Source organism: Scomber japonicus, chromosome 4 (genome assembly GCF_027409825.1).
Source record: "Scomber japonicus isolate fScoJap1 chromosome 4, fScoJap1.pri, whole genome shotgun sequence".
Classification (NCBI taxonomy): Eukaryota; Metazoa; Chordata; class Actinopteri; order Scombriformes; family Scombridae; genus Scomber; species Scomber japonicus.
Genome location: NC_070581.1, coordinates 6,136,844 through 6,150,391, shown reverse-complemented (window position 1 = coordinate 6,150,391; position 13,548 = coordinate 6,136,844). Strand labels below are relative to the sequence as shown.

Below are 13,548 nucleotides of genomic sequence, written 5' to 3'. Positions count from 1 at the left end.
AAAAAGGCATACTTTTTAACTAAGGAGTAAGCCAGGCTAGCCCAACTTCTAGTCTTTAAACTAAGCTAAGCTAATTGCCTCCTCGATGTAGTATTAGTGTATGGACGAGAGTGGTATCAATCATCTCATCTCACTGTAGGCAAGAAAAGGAATACATGTATTTCCTAAAACTACTCCTATTCCTATTCAAACTATTCTTTTAATATTTATTGTGAATCATTTATATGTACAGGCTATACAGTTTTATTTTCCTTCAGGTCTACATGGCCATTAGTTTACAATAATTCCCTACTACCTCAAAGTGAAGTAAAGTAATACATTTTTGTCAAAGTTACATTGTTGTGGAGTAAGTGAGCATGTTCAAATCCGGCCAGGGACCTATGCTGCAGGTCACTCCCTCTCTTTCTCCCTGTTTCCCATTGCCTCTCTGCCTGATACTATCTAAATAAAGGCAAAAAAGCCCCAAATAAATCTTTTTTTTTAAAGTTACGTTGTTGTGAAGTAAGTTGAATTGTGAGTTGAACACACAGCTCAAGCAAGTTTGAGGACAGATGGTCAGTTGTGGTGTAAATTGATTAGTAGTTAAAAGGTGAAAACATGTAGACCCACAGTTGCCATGTTTACATCCTGTGTCCCTCTGTGTCCTGTGGCCTCCAGCCGTCTGCCTCGTTACAGTCGTGACACATCGATGGAGCTGATGCCACTGACAGTGGGGTCATTACAGCAGAACATATGACCTGTAAACCTATGACCCACTAACCAGCCTTCTAGTTCTCCCGCGTAAAAGCACCACAACACTGGCTCAGTGCTGACTAAAAGCTCTTATTTGGCATTGTCTTTTGGCAGGTTTTCACATTGGACTTGGCTTAATCAGAACTAAAATATCTCTTCATTTTCTCCCAGTCACAATGTCCAAAACAAACACAAAACAAATCAATACTCACAAACTGAATGCATTGTTGATTTGCACGTTTCCATACTCTGTTGTTAGGAGAATATTTGGAGTTGGGTTGTCAGGATGGAGCACATTTTCCAGTTGTTGGCCACTGAAAGCAGAAAAAGGCACAATAAGATGAGGCAAGTCAAACCTAAAATGTTGAAGGCAATGTGAACCTTGATGGAAATGTTTTGCATTTATGTTTGTTTCAAGTATTCATTTAAGGAGTACTACAGTGTCATCATCACTACACTCAGATCTGATGTTTTATCTGATGCTGTCTTTTCAATGGATGTTTATGAAGAACATTCATATAATTCACATTTATGTATATGTATTTGTGTATGTATGTGTGTGTTTGTGTGTGTGTCTATCAGTATGTACATGTATATATTTTCTTTTTTCAACTTTCTGTATTATGTTGTAATATTATGTATTGTTATGTAGCATCATTTTATGCATATAGCCAGACCCAAGGAAGAATAGCTACAGCATCACTGCAGCTAATGAGGATTCTAATAAACTAAACTAATTAAACTCAACTAAACAGTATAAAAACCCTTTTCAATGTTTCGAATTATCTGCATTTTCACTCAGTTTTTTAATGTGAAAATTGAAAATTGAAACAAAAACAGGTGCATGGTTCATATCAACAGGGCCAACCTTTTCCTCTCTCTACCTGTCCTCTCCTGTCACATCAACCTCATTCAGAATTATCTTCCTCCTCTCATCTCCTGAATTCACCTCCAGCTTTTGCAGTTTGTTTTAGATTTTCTCCTGTGTGTGTATCTGATCACCTCCAACCTATTTCTGCATGAGCACCTTGCGAGCACAAGCTTTTTTTCCATAGATTAGTGAGTGTGTGTCTGATTAGATAGCAGGAGTCCTTGCACTCTGTCACACAGTTACAGCATTGAAACAGACGTGCATCACAGCACTGTGAGAGATTTCTGAGTGCATGGTGGGTTCAAAGAGCAAAAAAAGTCACTGCAGCTGCAGATATGTTTGATGAGATCTCTTTCTAAAATGGGATTATCAGCCTCAAAAATGTGACATCAAACTGTCTCCTGAAGTGAAAGAGAAACTCAATTTTTGGAGGCTCGTAGTTCTAAAACCTCCTCATACAAAATACTATCTTTTCAAGGGATGTGGAGATTACTTGCATATTGTGGTATGTACAGGATTAGTTCTGAATGCTTGTCTAGTTGATCAGCAGAAGCAGCGTAAAAGTCCATTTAAATATTTGGGGAAGGTCAGTTAGTGCGAGGCCCTTAACAAATCTGAATGATCTTTCCAAGTACAGATTTGTGAAGTTGGATAAGCTATTTCAGGCATGTAAATGTACCATCCTTCATTTGATTTTTCCCACATGAAATGTTACGTGACTCACATATTTTCAATGATCAGATGAGCATGAAATCCTCCTAGTTACATAAAAAGTCAAGGTACATTTTAGCAATAAATAGCCAATTTTCTTCTTCTTCTTCTATTCTGAAGAAAATTCTGTTATCTGCACTGCTATTGGCAGGTGGAAGCTATAGATGACACTGTTGTGAAAAGTAATAAAACAATCTGCTGCTTAAAGGACCAGTCTTCAGACAATTGATTGGTCAAATCCTGTTCTCTTGATTGGTTGAAACAAAATACTGCAGCCACACGGCCCTTAATGGAATAGTTTGGACATGCCTGATGTAGAAGAACCTACAGTGGCAGCGAAACTCACGAAAAACTGTGAAAGGCACTCTACCTGTGTTTGGTTTGTCCCTTTTGGGCTCCTGTAGAAAGATGGCGGTGCAAAGTGGCACCCACCATGAAAGACGACCCACTTATATAGGACTCATTTTTAGGTTACAAAAACACAGCAATTCTTATTTTCAGGTGATTAAACACTAATAAAAACATACTAATGAGTATTATATTCAATTTTTACCACAAAATTCTACACCCTGCTCCTTTAAATAATTTCTATTTCAGATTCTGGGTTCATTTTTGAGTAATTCAGTAACTATTGTGCCATGTTTTGTTCTTAAAATCTGCTTGGCTTCTTCTCCACAGTAATGGTGGCCAAGGCTCATGGGTATTGTAGTATTTAGAACCATTGCTGTGCCAAACCAACGATTAAAGGAATTAAAAAACAATTAAAATTGATGGTGAGAACATAAACGCATAGGACTGTTACATCATCCCAGTGTCACTGAGGACAATGTGAACAGAAACTTGTGTGTGGAGAAATCTGTAATGAGATGTTTTCAACACGTGTCTCAATGGTGTCCTCATGTGCCAATAGGGTCATTATGCCAATTGGTCATGGGGCCTCATGTGCATAGAGAATGTGAATGTGTGTGCGTGTATGTGTGTGTGCGCGCCAGTTGTCGCTCAGAATGGACCGTTGGACCACAGCTGGTACTCAGCGATACAGTAAATCCGACAGGAGCAGCTGTCATTTGAACTGAACTGTGGGAAAGTATCTAATAGACCAGCAACCAGCCAACTACAATGTGTTTATGCCAGTTATGATGGAGCTGACAAGAAAACCCACACTGTAAAAACATACATAACACAGTATACAGCATCTGGGTGTGTTTTCATCTGCTTTAAAATATGACAGCTTGATTTAAACATGTGCTTCCAATTTAAACCTTTAAAGCCTTTTAGGGAACAACACAGCAGCTCACTTGACAGCTTCATCTGTATTTTTTTAAGTGTGGTCTTGTTTCCCTGAGGAGAGATAGAGAGAGAGAGGCCTGATGCTTTCACAATTCAGGATGAATTCAACTTGATTCAGGCGCCGCTTCCCTGCTGAGACAGTAAAGTGAATGAAAAGCTCCCAGGGAGAGAACCTCGATTTCACAAATTGACCAGAATTTGTAATGAATTAAGCCCTAAAATCTCTCCAAAAGCTCCATGTTAAAACCGCTTCTCAGTCCGCAACAAAGACAAAGACACAAACAGATATCCGCAGAGACAAAAACACACTCATGGTGTTCAAACCATGTAAATAATACACACACACAACCGCAACAAAAAACATTTTTCACAATGACAGCCCTTTATTTTTTTTCCCTTTCTCTTTCAGCTCTTCTTTCATCCTCTGAGCTGGAGAGCTTTTAGAGTAAAAAATCCTGCTCTAATTACAAATGCACGATGTAGCCCACTTTTGACTGCAGCTAAAACTGCCTCCATAAGGCTGTGAAGCTTATACTCGGCTGCACAATGAGGCTGCACGTTACTCTTTTGTTTTAGTCTAATGTGCAAGATGTCACACAGAATGTTCTTTTCTCTTGTATGCTGATGTCATCTTGAATGCACGTACATGCAGGCCTTATACCAAACCATATACCCTATATGCCATAGTATAGTGAATAAAACTGATGATGAACTGATGATTACTGAGCTTCTGAAGGCGTAAAAGCAATGTCCAACACAGAGAATGAAAGACACCCTCATGAATTTAATACCGCTTGAGCCACATCCACATACACACTGTGCAAACGTGTCACATTCAATCTGTGCGCGGAGAGATAGTGCCGCTGTGGCACAGACTGGTGCGCTTCCAGTTTCCTTCAGGAATCTGCTTTGTCAAATGATGATTTTTCAGGATCCTTAAACGGATTCAGAGGGCTGTCGTGGCAGTTTGTCACACAGATTTTTATTCTATTTTAACACACAGCCTCCTTTTCATCTTCCAAGCCAGGCTGCACGGCATAAACACAGCCAGAAGCTTGTTACAGAATTATAATTGTGCACTGCAAGACTGTTAAATAACTGAGCGATTTTTTATGTGAAATAACCCGTCGATCCAGCGTGAAACCTCCTGAAATGTAGGTTACCGTCGGGTGTTGTGCCCGATCTCGTCAGCCCATCTCAACACTCCTCCAGCTGAAGACGAGTCCAGTTGTGAGCCTGGATTAATATTTCACTATTGTTGTACAAGGGATTTTTGTGTTTATGTGTGTGTATGTGTGTGTGTGTTTGGAGATTCATCAGTGCAGCATGGTTGCATCCACTGTACTGCATGTCTGCCTGATTGCTTCTACGAATGCGTTGGCACACTCATGCGGATGTGTGTGCTCAAGTGTGTTTGCATGCACACTTATGCTTTTTTTTAACAAAGCCATCATCAGTTTATCAGGTCAAAGGTTGATGTCTTGTTCTTGATGTTTGATAATGGACCCTGCAGGCCCGTCTCTGCAACAGGACATAAACTGTACAAAACCATACAACAAACCACAGAGACATTTATCCTCACATCCTGTATTGTACTCTGAATTCCAGTAAAAGCATTTAGAGTCCTTAACTTTTTGCACATTTGTCCTTAAATGGACTGGAATTTACTTTTTTGGGAATGAATTCCCAGGAGCACAGTAAAATGGAAGACATTTAAAACCAAAGGACTCTTCTTAGAGAAAGCTCTGTAACCAAGTTAGACTGGTCTTAGTCAGAAAGGTGTCCAATAGGGCTGGGTATATTTGAAAGAATTACAATACCAGTACCAATCCAAGTAGCTTCAAAGTGATACTGATACCAATTGAGTACTTCATTCAATACTCATTACACATTTCGTGCTTTTGCTTTTACACTTTAGAGCGTTTAGGTGGCATCTTGGCTGCTGAACTGCTAAGCGCGCTAACTCAAATTCACTGTGACTTCACCACCACAGGTGGCTTGTAGCTGCTCTGGCAGTGGGCCAATCACATGTCGCATTAAATCGCTTTGCTTGTGTTGATTGGCTGTGAACAACTCCATACAAATAGTCATATTTTCTAGCTCTGGGTGAAAAAAGTGTCGATTGCAGGTACTGTTTGAAGGGAGATGTTGTGTTACTACTTAGTATCAATTTATTTCGGTTGATACCTGTTGTCTCTCAGTCTACCAACTTTTGTCCTCCTGGGTCAAAATTGACCCAGTTTTGTTTGACATAAGGTATAAATAACAATTCTGTGTTAGACCTTTTCAGCTAACATTATTCCAACATATTACCACATATGTTTATGGAAAATATGGCCAATAAGCCTCAAATTAAATGAAATTATACCTAATTTTTTAGGACCCAGCCCTAGAGACCAAGAACCGAATGTCTACTGTGAGTCTCTCTCTGTGACAGACCTTCAGTCAGTTCCCTGGCGAAAATGGAAAAATCTGCCAGAAGTACAACCATCTGAGAGGCACTCTGTCAGTCAGACCTTTACAGTAGAGGAAGCTACCACTGAGTAAAAGCCATATGACAGCATGCCTGGAGTTTGTCAAAAGGCACTAAAAAGACTCAGAGAGCATGACAAATAGGACCCTCCAGTCTAACAAGATAAATATTTTACTGTTTGACCTGTACTCCAAGAGCTAATACCTGGTGAAAACCAGGTACAGCTCATCACCAGGCTAATACCATCCCTACAGTGGAGCATGGTGGTGGGAAGGGTGAATGTGCTGAAATACTGAAAGGTTGTAAAAGAAAACCTGCTTTAGAGTGCACACAAGCTCAAACTGGGGTGCTGGTACACCTTTGAGCACTACAACAATCAGAAACAGCAGCCAAGACAGCACTCAAAATGATTTGGGGGTAAATGTCTGAATGTCCTTGAATGGCCTGGTCAAAGCCTGGACTTGAATACTAGAGAACAGGTCTGTGGAGAGACCTAAAGATGTTTCACAGATGCTCATCATCCAGTTGGACTGGGCTTGAGAGGATGTGCCAGGAAGAATAGGATTGGTTGCCAAACCTGCTTGCCCAGTGTTTGTGATGGTGAAAACCACAAATAAAATCAAGTCTTTCTGATGAATTTGCCGCATTGGCACTGACTCCCGTGTGGGGGCAAAATAAATCTATTTAAATTGGTGGTATTGATGGAAAGGAAATACAGGCATTACAAAATGGGGAATGGTATTGGATCTTACTAGCTGTGTTCCACCTGAATATAAAAAGTATAAACCATTGCTTTTGACCAGGAGTCAATGCTACAAGTACATCTTTTAAATAAACTGTATGGAGTTATTTTAACAATTAGCTTAAAGTAATATTCATGGGCAGAATGCAGAGAAAACAGAAAGCTACTGTGATTGACTAGCACTAGCAAGTTCCTGGCTGGCTCGTATGTTAGCGGTTAGCTCTCCGGCTACATTAGCATACCTTCTAGCTACTGGGAGTCTTATTTCACAAAGGCGTGTGGATAAATGTTGCTGCGGTCTTTCTCGTGTGTCCAGACCTTAACTCAAGAAGACTTGAAGCTGTATTTACTGTCAACAGTTCCTCTACAAAGTACTGAATCAAGCCTCTGAATAATGAGAATCATTTTGTGTACGCGTTGACACGGACACGTCACCATTACTTAATGCGCGGTAGTCTCTGGGTTTTCTCTGTGGCTCAGCTATTCATTATCTCATCTTTATACCTCTAATTCCAACTTGTGCTACTAGGAAACATTGTGGTGTAGGCAGCAACTTATGATACACAAATGTGAATTCAATTGTGAACTCACAATTACGATAGCTAGCTGTAGCAGAAGAAGAGCTAGACTACTCATTAAAAGTCTTACTCATACATCGTGGTGTACTATGTAACAGTTGAGTGTATTTATTATTGAGTCATATAAAAAGAACTGATATTGTTAAGTGAATAGTGCACATTGCTTTTCCCTCAAGAATTGCCAGTTGGTAATTTAGCGATTTCTCCTCCTCCGGCTCTATAATGGGCTTGTCATGCTGTGCTGCTCAATGCATCTTCAAAAGGAACCAACTCTCTGTGGCTCAGAGGCGAGGGCTGTAAACTAGGTCGCCAGAATGAGCCAAGGAATTTTTGCAAGACAGGAAAGAAAGTTTGTGTGTGTGTGAGAGTGAGTGTGTGTACAGGAGGGGGGTTAAAATAGTGCATTATTAAGGTGTAATCGCCCAGGCCTGAGTGAATGCTTCTGGTTGGATTTATTTGGGTATAGGAAGGAGGGGAGGGAGGACACTGGTAAATATCGCTTTTGTGCTTTTTGCCATTCATTTATTCAAGAGGCACGTTTGTATCGTTTGTTTCTGGAGTTGTGTAAAACTGAGGCAGAGTTGAAGGTAAGATGAGGGTGAAATCACGAGTCATACGGCAAGAAAAGAGGACAGAGTGTTCCTCTGCCCTCATCAACAAAATTCAGACAACCCCTATCTATTTCAGATAACGGCTTGTTTTAACCTCTGTGGCCTTGTGCATGACCATTTAAATGCACCACTACCTTCTGTGTGGAAGATAATGATGATAGTGGCACCCGCCCCCTCCCCCAATCTCCATCCATTTCTATCTGATTGATATTGTCCCGTCTGTAAGAGGTGTCACACCATTAAAGTTCCCCTCTGTCTTTCTCTTTTTGTCCTAATGCTGGTGGTTATAGGAGAGAGAGTGGAGTGGAGTGGAGTGGGGGGGTGGGGGTATGAGTGTATGTGTGTGTGGTTAATGGTGTGAGACTTGCATGTGAGGATAATAGCCTAGTTGAGTGCCAGACCCAGGAAGCTTTTACATTTGACGAGGTGAGATCCCACGGGCCTTTTCAACATCTTACTGTCAAACAGAGAACACAGACTGCAGCTCTGTGTATGTGTGTGTGTGAAAGAGAGAGAGAGGGAGAGAGATAAAGATTTTTTTTAAAAGAAAGAGGGTAAGTATTGGTGTTAGTGTGAATGTGTGCCACAGTAGCATCGTTGTAAGCTCATGTAGGCCCTATGCATGTGACTGGTAAAACATGGCACCCTTGGGCCCATAATTCAACTGCATTTCTCCATTAAAACTCTGACCTGCATGTCTAAGTCATGAAATATGTAAACAGAAACTCTGTAAGCAGTTTTGTCGTTAGCCTGGCCCTTTGTGTGTAAGCGTGTGTGTGTTTTGTGTGAGCTGACAGTTGTGGATGTGTGCCTGCAACCCATGCATGGGTGTGTATACGTGTGTGTGTGTGTGTGTGTGTGTGTGTGTGTGTGTGTGTGTGTGCTGCATGTGTGTGTAGAAAGAGTGTAGATGAATTATAGAGAGGCACTGGCTTTTCTGAGGCTATCAGAGAAGAGGAGCAGCTGTGGGTGCAGCTGATGAACATGGTTCTGGTCCAACATGCATATAATGTTTGCATTCTTTGACCTGCCTTTACACGCAGCCTGACTGACACTGTGACACACTGATATAGTTATTAATACACTTACTAACTTGCTCGTGGTACAGCAGCTGGCTGTCATAACTCTTCGCTTTAAGTTAGCAGGTTTGCCACTTTAAAATCTAACCTTGCCTAGAAAAAAAAGTCAAATTCAAGACATCGCTCATGACTGTAAAAACAAAAAGTAGCTGTTCAGATTTGGCTCATCGGCGATGTAAATGCATGTGGTTTTTATGCGTAATTTAGTGGTGGAGGGACAAGTATGTACCCCATTAGGGTGGTTTTTCCCACATACCCCTGCCTGTGGTTGCGGGATCAAAAAGCAGCAGAAAAAGATGAATTCTGGTGGTTGTTCATGCAAGAATCCTCATGTGAGAAGTAAAGACTGCTTAATAAAAATGGCCTGGCTGGAAGAGAGCAGACATTACAGTCGGCATGAAAGCGGTGGAAAAATGAAAGGCGCTGCATCTAGAAGAAGGAGTGGAGTGAGGATAAGTTAGACACATTTTCTCTGCTTTTCACATTGGGTTGATGCTTTTATTCTGGAGAGACTTTACTCTAAATACATGCAGCAGAAGAATAAGCTTCCTAGATGATTAATTTAACAACACTAAGAGTCTACAACCTGCTGGTGGCTCTGAGAGGCTGTACTTAAGCTGCCAGTATACTCCATAATAATTGCATGTCAGATGGTCGAATGGCTTCAGAACCTTCTCCTCCCACAACTCTCCCATGTTAAAATTGGGTGGGCTGCGTCTGACTATTTCTGTTATGTTCCAAAACTCAGCAATCCATCATTCACACCTGTTTTCTGAAGCATCTGTCCATCTGTGCAGAGGTCAGAAAGGTGCATAGTTTGAGCTTTTTTTCCCATGATTCTTTACACAACATTTGTATTGTGTTTACAACCAAGTGAAATGAATGCCTTCCAGATAAGTGCGTCTGAAAATGTATCCCCATATTTAAATCATTATCACGTCTCTCTCTGCTTTATAATGGCTGGCTTTTCACCCCGCCTTTGAGTGTGGCCCTTTTAGAAGCTATAAACAAACATTTTCCTTCTGTACAACATCTTGTACAAACTAGTCCTTTTCTAGCCTAACCCAGCTCTTAAGGGGCCGGTATACACATTGAGATGTACATGTTGGTTGGTCAAATAGCTTGGGAAACCTCCACCCTTCACACCTTTCTGATGACGGATTAAGGGTGGGGGGGTTGTGCAGGGCCATTTCTGTAACTTTCCAACACAGATGAACTGACATTCACACCTTCTTCACACAGCGATTGGCCTGCTGTGCATAATTGACAAAGGAGCCAGGGTTTTAACTTCTCTCTCTGGTCTTTTCAATGAGAACAACGAGCCTCTTATGCTGTGTAAGGTGTGAATGTTGCGCCGTTATTCCACCGCACCGTTCTGTATCAAACAGAGGTACATACATGTAATGGTGGCGGGGGGGGGGGGGGGGGGGGGGGGGGGGGGCGGTATTGTTGATCCGACATTAAGCCACATTGCCGGATTGATGCCTGTGTAAAAGCCGGCAAGAGGGCACTATACGAACACTAGGCGCCAACTCTGTTGCGTTACACGTCACGCCTCTGATTATGGAATGCTAGCATGCTATTTAAAATCACACACAGTGGTTTGTTTGGTTCAGTTTAAAAAAGAAAAGAATAATGATGGGGCTTCATTACAGCAATATTGCAAGATCGCTGTATTTTGGTGTCTTGCAAAAAGTCGGGCTCACATTTCAGATGTCTATGAGTTGTTAAAAGCTCCACCAAATAGTGATTTTTCCCTTTTCCCAAAAATCGAATGTTGGAGAAAAAGTCCAAAAACTGAGAACACATTTGTGTATCAGAACTTTGTTTTTTCTTCTTTCCTCTCCAAATAATCATCTCACCAGCCCTCACATTTATCTGCTGACCCTTTGGAGGGGCCCCACCCCTAGGTTGGGAACCACTGGACTAAACTAGCTAACTGTATATAAAGTAGTGTAAACTAGCTAACTGTATATAAAGTAGTATAAACTAGCTAACTGTATATAAAGTAGTGTAAACTAGCTAACTGTATATAAAGTAGTATAAACTAGCTAACTGTATATAAAGTAGTGTAAACTAGCTAACTGTATATAAAGTAGTATAAACTAGCTAACTGTATATAAAGTAGTGTAAACTAGCTAACTGTATATAAAGTAGTATAAACTAGCTAACTGTATATAAAGTAGTGTAAACTAGCTAACTGTATATAAAGTAGTATAAACTAGCTAACTGTATATAAAGCAGTGTAAACTAGCTAACTGTATATAAAGTAGTATAAACTAGCTAACTGTATATAAAGTAGTGTAAATTAGCTAACTGTATATAAAGTAGTGTAAAGTAGCTCCACCTCCAGCAGCTACAACAGTAACATGCTGCTCTAACACTGATGCTTCACTATTAATAATCTAATGATGTCATATATAATAATATATCACTACTTGTACTGTAATACTGCATATTACATCACTCATTATACTGCAGTACTTTTACTGTAATACTGTATACTACATCACTCATTATACTGCAGTACTTGTACTGTAATACTGTATGCACTTGTACTGTAATACTTTAACTACATCAAGCTCATGATATTTATGTATTATGTTCAAATGATCCAATATTTCACCAAAAATCTAAGATTCTAGAAAAATTCCAAACACTGAAAACAGATAATGCATTAGAACTTCATTTATTTTTGTTAGAAACGGTTTTGATCTACCAGAATTGAACCTTTAGGCACAGTGATGCTTTGCACTGAATGCTAAAATCAGCCTGCCAACATAGTCCCAAAGACAATAATGTTTACCATTTTCACCAACTAAGCACAGCTGAGGCTGGTGGAAATGTCAGTTGCTGATAATTTGAAATTTTGACATAATTCAGTTCATCTTGTGTGGAAAATAAATGTTTGGACCAAATTCCACAGCAGTCCATCCAAGAGATTTTGCTCAAAACCACTAAAATCATCTCATTGTGGCGCTGGCAACAAATGTAGGATACACTGTGTGGTCACCATGAATGTTAAAAATTCAAGTTCACATCTAACACTTGTTGATGTATTTCTGGATTTCACTAGCAACTTTTGTAAAATGATGGTGGACACACGTATAGAAAACACAACAAACATAGAAAACACATTTTTAAATCTAAGGCCAAAGACCAACAGAGAATTCAACAATAAGATGTGTGCACTGCCCGGGAATCGAACCCGGGTCACAAGAATGGGAATCTTGTATGATACCACTACACCAGCAGTGCTTGAAATAGGCAAGGCAATGATGGAGATTAAGCTGAGAGGTGAGAAGCTGGCAGTGGAGACAAAGACAAGCGAGAAAAGGAGGACATTAACATGGAAAAGGAATTGAGGGGGCGGGGGGCGGGGGGGTTGGGGGAGGCAAATAGGGTCAGGAAGAGAGGATTAGAGAGAAAAATAAAGAACAGGAAAAAGACACGGATCCCATGTGGAAAGATTTTATAAGAATTCCAATTCGACTTGTCTTTGGAAATGGAAAGTCAAACCTTTGGTGAATTGCGGAGTGGTCATATCCAAAGGATTTAGCCAAAAGACTTTTCCATAAAGCCATGGTTGTGAAAATGAAAAGAGAAGCAGAAGAAATCTGTGTGCTCATGCAGAACATGTGAGGAAAAGGGGGGGGGGGGGGGTTGTGATGTTGTGTGTACAGTATGTCTCACGTGTGTGTGTGTGTAGTGCATGTGAGTAGTGAAAGAAAGAGGCCAGGTAAATATATAGTAGAAATCCTGAGTGTGAGGCAGGATGCAGGAAAAAGCTGATTCAAAAGATCTGCAGCTTTTAATGTCGACACGTGCACGCACGTACGCACGTACGCACACACACACACACACACACACACACACACGCATGCACACACACACACAGCTCTGGTCTGTAGGGAGAGCAGCCATGGTTGTAACTGAAACATAACAATCTACATATCTGCTTTGAACTGGAACTATTTTTCTCAGAGTGACTTGTAGACGAGTGCTTTGCTTTGTTGAAGAGACTTGCTCTGATCTAATGGCTGTCACCTCAAATGTTTCTGAAAATTATAATATAATGTTTTGAAATTACTGAATTGGAACAATATTTTCTGTTAAAGTAAATACATTTAGGGAAATCTTCTTTTTTTCTTGCTGAGAGATACATGATAAGATATACCACTCTCATATCTGTGTGGTAAATATGAAGCTAAAACCTTGACGCAATTAGCCTACCTTAACATAAAGACTGGAAGCAGGGGGGACCAGGTAGTTTGGCTCTCCTGAAAGTTAAAAAATATGACTACCAGCCCCTCTACAGCTTCTTTAATATGTTATATATTTATTTAATCTGAACATAAACAGATATGTACAGGCTGTTTTAAATGGTAAATTACAGTCTGTAACTTTTCCTGGGCTAGGAAGTCACTTGCTCTACATTTAGTCTGTGAACAGATGAAGTAA

The 13,548-nt window shown here is 40.4% G+C and overlaps 1 non-coding gene across 1 annotated transcript; it reads right to left on the bottom strand.

Annotated features, from left to right (window-relative positions):
• Positions 1–12,274: 12,274 nt before the first annotated feature.
• trnag-ccc (transfer RNA glycine (anticodon CCC)) lies at positions 12,275–12,345 on the bottom strand. The gene has a single exon. It is a non-coding gene; the product is annotated as a tRNA-Gly (tRNA).
• Positions 12,346–13,548: the final 1,203 nt, after the last annotated feature.